The 7,387-nt window shown below is 37.3% G+C and overlaps 1 protein-coding gene across 1 annotated transcript in view; it reads left to right on the top strand.

Moving 5' to 3' along the window:
• Positions 1–443: 443 nt before the first annotated feature.
• The window catches only part of LOC107674694 (protein ELFN1-like), a 116,683-nt gene continuing 109,739 nt past the window's right edge, over positions 444–7,387 (top strand). The window contains exon 1 of the mRNA XM_016468771.1: positions 444–838. The gene's annotated coding sequence lies outside the window, so the exon portion shown is untranslated. The remainder of the gene's footprint in view (positions 839–7,387) is intronic.

Below are 7,387 nucleotides of genomic sequence, written 5' to 3' on the forward strand. Positions count from 1 at the left end.
TCATACATTGCTGTTTGAGAATCTTTAACCGATTTCCTGAAAAAAAAAAAAAAATCCGGTATACCGGTATTTTAAAAAATGGGTTCCCAATAGCCTGCACAACAGGTATTGTTATAGCTATAACTTTGCTAAGGAATAAAATAAGCATATTAATTCCTCGACCAGCAGCGTAAATATAATTGGCAATGTGTGCCAAAGGTTTTATTCTTCACAGCCAATGTTCTCGCCGTGCTGCTGTAAGTAGATTTACAAATTCGAAAATAACTCGCAAGTTTAGATGCTTACTGCGTACAGTGATGATGTGTTAACATCTCACATTTTGAACTAAACAGTGCTCTCACGTGGCACACAGCCCTCTTGCCTTCAGTGTCGAACCCACACCATTTATAGCCTCGCAGTAACCTACAATCTTATTATGAGATTTAACTTTGCTCCAACTGGACTTGTGGATGAGCAGTGCTCTAGTCCCGCTCCTCAGCTCAACTAATGAATGCCTGGAAATAGTTATAAGGCGATGTCGCTCGCTTTATGACAGACAAAACTACTCTGCCATGTATCTGTCTGTGCGGAATACATAAAGGCTCTGCCTTGAATTAATCACTTGCTCTTTAATGGATCTTTGAGGATCGCGCTTGACGCAGTGAGGAGCTGCACCTCTTTGTATTCCGAGGCCAAAAGGAACCTTGTGTGTGTGTGCGCGTTTTGTTTTTTTGTTGTGTGTTTTTTTTTTACCCTCGTCCGATATCTACTGCCTCTTTGAAAATGTCAAGGGGGTACATGGTGACATAGGGACCCCGGTTTGGTTACGGAGAGACTCTTGCTTCGCTCTGCGAAAGAGGTAAGTGAGAAATGCTTTGGAATTTCGCATCTACGTCGCTTCTAACGTTGGTTTTGTCGGACGAGAAATGAAAGGAGCGCAAGTGTAGTCTGAGACATGTAAGTTATCCATGTGGCTTTTGTACATCCGCTTATTTGCAACAAATGCTTCGGCGTGACTTGTGTAACTTATAAATGCATCGTCTGATGTGTTGAGTTTGACAGTGAAACCTACACGGACTTAAAATTAACATCCATTCGCTTCGTTTTGCACTAAGGCGTGAGTGTATATCGGCGTTCAAATGTTCACGCGAGTTGTGAGCGCGTTTCGTTTGGAATCAATTGACATTCTGCATGGAATAATTTGACAAATGCTGACATGATGCATTTGTGCGGCAATATTTGGAATTCTAAGCTAGATTAAGCATGTGAACACTTCATGCCTGTTAGTTTAGGGCTTGTTGAACTCCAAAGCGTCTTACTTAAAAATGTTACAGGCTTGAATATCTCGTGCTTTCGCCAACATCTCCATAAATGTAGCCGAACGTTTCAGGACCCCGGACAGCAGACAGGTTTGGTCTGCCGCTAGAGTTCGCCTTCAGCCGTAAAACCGACAACTGATCGCTTCTTTCAGTCCTCACTACATTTTAGTGAATCGCGTGAGTGCGATCTGAACATGGCAAATACGCTTATAATAGCTAACGGTGTCCGTTTACGCCGACAGAGCTCTGAAAGTTTTCCAGTCTATTTCAACGATGAAAGTGTTCTGACTGTATATAAAATGCAGTTGGTTTATTACCAGTTGTGTGTAGTGTTGAATGAAATCTGTGCATGAGTGTCTCTCTGAGGACTGCACGTTAGAATTGCTAAATTAAGAAATCATTTGACGCTAGAAGTCTAATAAATTATTCAGAGAGATAATAATTGAGTTAATATTTTATGTATGAAGCAGACATACCTTGGAATATGTCATTTTATAGATTTCATGAATACATAAACCAGTTTTAATGCTTTAATAAAACTTGAAATTGAGAAAAATAACACATTTTACAAACAGCTGTGAGTTAAAAAGTTTTAAAAGAGAAGACATGAAAAATGACCAAACCTGTTCCGTTTAACAGGACTTGGATTCAGTGCAAATGCTAGTTATATGTGAAATGTAAGTGCTGCATGCTTTAAACTGTGAAATATGTGCATCCAATTGGATATGTAATTGATTTTCCTCACCTTGACTGACATAACTGTACAGTTAAACTTTAAGACTCACCCTCTGAAAGATACTAAGCATATTAGGTCGTCCGAGTAACAGAGTTCACATGGTAAGAAAAGAGCTTCGTCTGTCATGCTACTGTCAGAACAGTGTATTCCAGTAAGAACTGGATCAGCAAACGGAGTGATAGTGTCTCAGCTTGTAAGTAAAGTACCTATCCCCCTCAAAACACGCAAATACATTTGTCAGGACAAACCTTTTTCAATAAATGGAAGCATGTATTTTGAGACTTATAAATCACTCTCAGAGTTCTTAAAAGCCAAATGTTTGGATTCTTAAGAGTTTTTTTTTAACAAGGTGCAAAGGAACTAAATCATTTTGGTCTTACAGCGGTTTTGTTTTGACAATAACAGGCTGAAAAATATTGTTGAAGCCTAAAATAATGAATGTTATTCATCTGAAGCAGGCGTTTTCATCTTCTATAGACCCAGGGAACCCCTATGCAGATTCTGAGCCAACCCCAGGGATCAACCAGCATAAAAAAGCTAGATTTTCTTGGTAACAATGTATAATAGCTATCATTAAGAAAAAATTGCATTATATAATGCTTAACAGATCATCAGTTAGAAAATGTGTGTTTCATATGTTTCTTCAAATATTTTACCCAAGGACCCACTGGAGTACTTTCAGGGACCCCTGTTTGAAAAGCTTGGATCAGAATAAACATGAACATTATTATTATTATTATTTTGGATTTTAGTGCATGAATTTGTCTTTGCTGAAAGATCATTCACTACAAGATATACAGTAGTAGTCTATCTGTACAACCTGTATATAGATGACTGAATGACTGAATCGCACTATAAGCTACAGACAGATTGAAAATCTCCACCGTCGCTTTAATCATTTGTTAAAAACACGGCAGATCATTCTCGACTTTCATCAGGAGGATTTACTCAAGAGCTGTGCTTAAGCATAACCTAACATTCAACGATGAGTTGCGCTGGTTCAAAAAACTAAAACATAATTTGTTAGATGCGTACATCTGTCCCCTTCTCTCTCTCTCCATCTCTCTTATCTTGATTATGCAGCTTGAAGATTGAGTCAGCTGTTTTGTATGCAAGGTGTCTGAGCCAGGCTCTTTGTGGAGGAGAGAGCAATGGTGCCGCAGATACAGAGAAAGAGAGAGAGATGGATAGACAGACAGATAGACAGACATAGAGGGAGATGGCAAGATGGGGGTGAAAAGATGGCATGTCTGTATGTGCAGTGTTGGAAAAGCAACGCTCATATTAATATCATATTATCTGGATTTATAAAAAGCATCCTTTATGCCTGCAGCACTCACATAAAGCATAATGAATGATAAATTATGTAGCCGCCCAATGTGCTCACTTAATACATAGACTCATAAAAACACAAGTGCAGTTGTTGGTGATATGTGAGGTAGAATTCATGAGGTGCTTTTACAGCACCACTGAGTGTGTGTTGATAATGGATAAGGACAGTTCTGAACCGATCATTCTGAGTGACGAGCGCCGCGATCCAGTAAAGTACTGAGGAGAATAAAAGAGAAGACTTACATAGGTGAAGCAGAAGCAGACATTGATAGCAATCAATTTGTAATTATATTATTTTCATCAATACTGAAAATGGATTTTTATTTTTTTGCTGTGTCCATTTCAGCTGTATATATATATATAGAGAGAGAGAGAGAGAGAGCATTTTTTTTAGGAAACGCTGACATATATGTGTGTCTATATGAAAAAAACATACTTACCTGAAACTTTGCAAACAGTAGTGTATTTTATATATCGTATTTCATATTTTTCTATATATCATATCATATCATATCATATCATATCATATCATATCATATCATATATGTCATATCATATCATATCATATCATATCATATCATAACTTATGTCTGTCTGTCTGTCTGTCTGTCTGTCTATCTGTCTATCTATCTATCTATCTATCTGTCTATCTATCTATCTATCTATCTATCTATCTACTCCAGATTCATTTAAGGCATGCATCAAATTAATTGTAGACATGAAGCTTTCTTTGTAGAATACCAGCAGATAGCTGATATTACACTTAAAAAAGCTGTTTCTTCAATAAACAGCATTGGTATGATGCAGGAATGTGACATGACTAGATGAGACTGGAAGGACCCTATTTTTATTCATATGCCAGAAGTGAGGAGGCAGAGGTTGAATAGCAAAGGATGGGCTGTCCGTGGTCCTGAACACCCTTGAGAGGCTGTTGGACTGAAGTGGCATATTGGGCTTTGATTCGTTGTGATATGAAGTATGTACTATTGATAGATGTTTCTTGTTTACACATCGAGACGGCAGCCTTTTGATTTTAAATTGATGGAGATGTTGTAAGCCTGTGGAAATGTCCCTTGCGCTTCAAAGCACAGTAGCAGCTGGATATTTCTTGTAGCAAACAAAGGTTTTTACTATACCTGAATGCTCGAGGGCCTTCAACAAAGTGACGTGGAGATTCAAGGCTAGGCCGGTTTTTAAGGTTCTCTTTCACTGCTCTTATCCCAAACACAATAACTTTTGGTAGTAATGCATTGGCGTGTTGGGAGGGACTGACTGGAAGCTGACAGCAAGTGTTAAGCCTTGGGACAGCTTGAAATTGACAAGTAATTAAAATCTGAAGCAAATGTTCAGAAAGGAGAAAATGGAGGTTTCAGTGAGCATCCGGGGGCCTCAACAGTGTGTTAAATAAGTGACTGGAACTTGCAGAGAAGGCTGAAATTAGAAAACCGATGTCCTCACAGCCTTTGCCCTTGAGTGCTGTTTTATTTTAATTTAGCAAAGCAAAGATCGCACAGTTGTTGCGATTGTATCTCTTGGAAAGCACACAAATGGCATTAACAGCTTCACCTTGAATCAGTAGCTTGTGTGAGTCATTAACCGCGTGGCTAGTGATTACCTAGCGGTATGGCCCATTCTAACCCCGCAAGCACCGTGGCGGAGTTTGCTTTGGAGATTGCAACTCTAACGCCACTGATGTCCCTGTCAGTCACAGCTGTATTAAACACAAATAATGCTCTCAAAGCTAATAGAGTAAGATAATGTTGACTAAGTGAGACCAGTGTTTTGGGATGGTTGGCGATTACAGAGCCTATAATTAGTGAATGCTACAGTTAGATGTTTTCTGGACTGTTAGAAAATTCTGAATCTTGTTCACAGCATGAACTGGTTGCAATTATGTCAAAACAGTATTTCAAGTAACCATGAAATCAAAATAGACAGTTCTTATTTTTATTATTATATATTTTTTTAAGCCAATCAATTGCTGATGGACAAAATCAAGTCCCGCTCTACATTTTTTTTTCTCATGTCGCCGTTTCACTCAAATATATGTCACAAGAAAGATGATACTTCCTTTTCATGCTGACTTTAATATAAATAAATCCATTAAGTAACTTTAATATAACTAAATAAATCAAACAGTAATAACTAAATCAGTCAAGCTTACATTTTTTTTTCAATATATATTTTTTAAATATCGACAATTACGTTTGTTCTGTTTTTAATTTCAATGAATTTTATATATTTTTATATTTTGTTAATTTTGGTTTATGTTGGTTCATTTTTTTATGGTTATTTTGTCATTTATTATTATCGTTTAATGATTTCTAAAAAGTATTCTAAAAAAAGGGTTCTATTTTTTTTTTCTAAAAAACATCATGTGGTGCAACCTAGACATGCAGAAAAAAACAAAGTTGTAAATTATATTATAGAGACAATCCCTAGAGACCTTATTATTACTTTTCTACCTTTTTGGGGGGAAATGATGATGTGTACAGTCATATGTGTTCAAAGTTTAAAGGCAAAATCTTATTACTTTTTACTGCAGCCATTAACACTTATATGCCTTTAACCCATACACTGAGACGAGGTTGAAATATCTCTTGAACTGTACCATTTTTTTTTTAAATGTATTAATATCCATTGCTAGACATTACTATGCGGTTTGCTGCCAGCACTTTTATTATGGGCAAATCCTTTAATGATCAGGCTCCACATTTGAGAGTATATGAGATATTGAACATTATACCTCTTTTTTAGTCTTCGTCATCCCTCCTGCGAAGTAATTAGAGGTCGTGATAGAGAGTAGCATGGCTATATACCTGCAGGCCTGCACCCTGACTTGATGAATATCCTATGCATGAGAATCCATTAAAGCTGGTGATACATAACAGGTTTGTCAATGCTCACTTCAGAGGTTCTTTTATTGATTGAGTTTTTGAGTGGCCAGCCACTCTCCTCAGAGAGTTCTCTCTCTCTCTCTCTCTCTCTCTCTCTCTCTTTCTCTCTCTCTCTCTCTCTCTAGATATGCATTCAGTGTAGATATCAATCAGAATGCAGTGCTTTTAGGGGTTACGAGGTCAGTATAATCATAAACCATTGGTGCATCAATAAAATATGATGTTCATGTGGTGTAAAACAAAGACTAAGACAAGTTGTGCTTTTTGGAAGAAATTAAAATAAAAGTGAAACTATTTTAGGAAAGCTTATGTGTGTGTGTGGGGGGGGGGTTGTAGAAATTAATAGCCCTACTTTTATTTAGCAAGGATGCTTTAAATTGATCAAATGTGATGATAAACACATTTATATGATTAAGATTTCTATTTAAGATAAATACAGAGTTCTGGCATGAAACTCTAGATGGCGCAGTCCGATAGGTCTAACTCAATCTGACTTAATGACATCATTATCACATGGCACAGCTGATTGGTTCTCTCTTGTATCGGTAGCCAATGAGCTCGCTGCTCAACATTCAAATATATGACTAGTGCTTGCCGTAGCAGTTGCAGCTTGCTTCAGAACAGCGAAATCAACATCTAAGATAAGTGAATGCTCTTCTAATCCATATCGCTGTGTGTATTGCGTGGTCTGCCTAATTGAATAAAAAAATGAGCAACCATAATCAAGTTTAAACTAAGTGTCATGTTAGCAGTTTGCATTGTATGCAGGAGCGCATATTAAGCATATTAGCAGCAGCATTTAGCATCTGTGTTTATACAGCTGGAGCAAAACGCAGTTTAGAGCATATGTAATCGCTCTGAGGACACGCCGATAGTAACAGAAACAGGTTAAATGAAATAAGCATTCTTGTGTATGCATTTCAACGGGGGTTCGCCATATACATTGGCGTTATCTCAATGTTCACGTTCGTTATTTCTAAGGTCGATGTTTTCATTGTGATGAGATTGCTCATTAATGTACCCCATATTGACAGAAAAACACAGAATCGTTGACATTTTTGCAGATTTATTAAAAAAGATAAAAAAGAATATCACATGGTCCTAAGTATTCAGACCCTTTGCTC

This window comes from Sinocyclocheilus anshuiensis, unplaced genomic scaffold (assembly GCF_001515605.1).
Source record: "Sinocyclocheilus anshuiensis isolate Anshui unplaced genomic scaffold, SAMN03320099.WGS_v1.1 scaffold152, whole genome shotgun sequence".
Lineage (NCBI taxonomy): Eukaryota > Metazoa > Chordata > Actinopteri > Cypriniformes > Cyprinidae > Sinocyclocheilus > Sinocyclocheilus anshuiensis.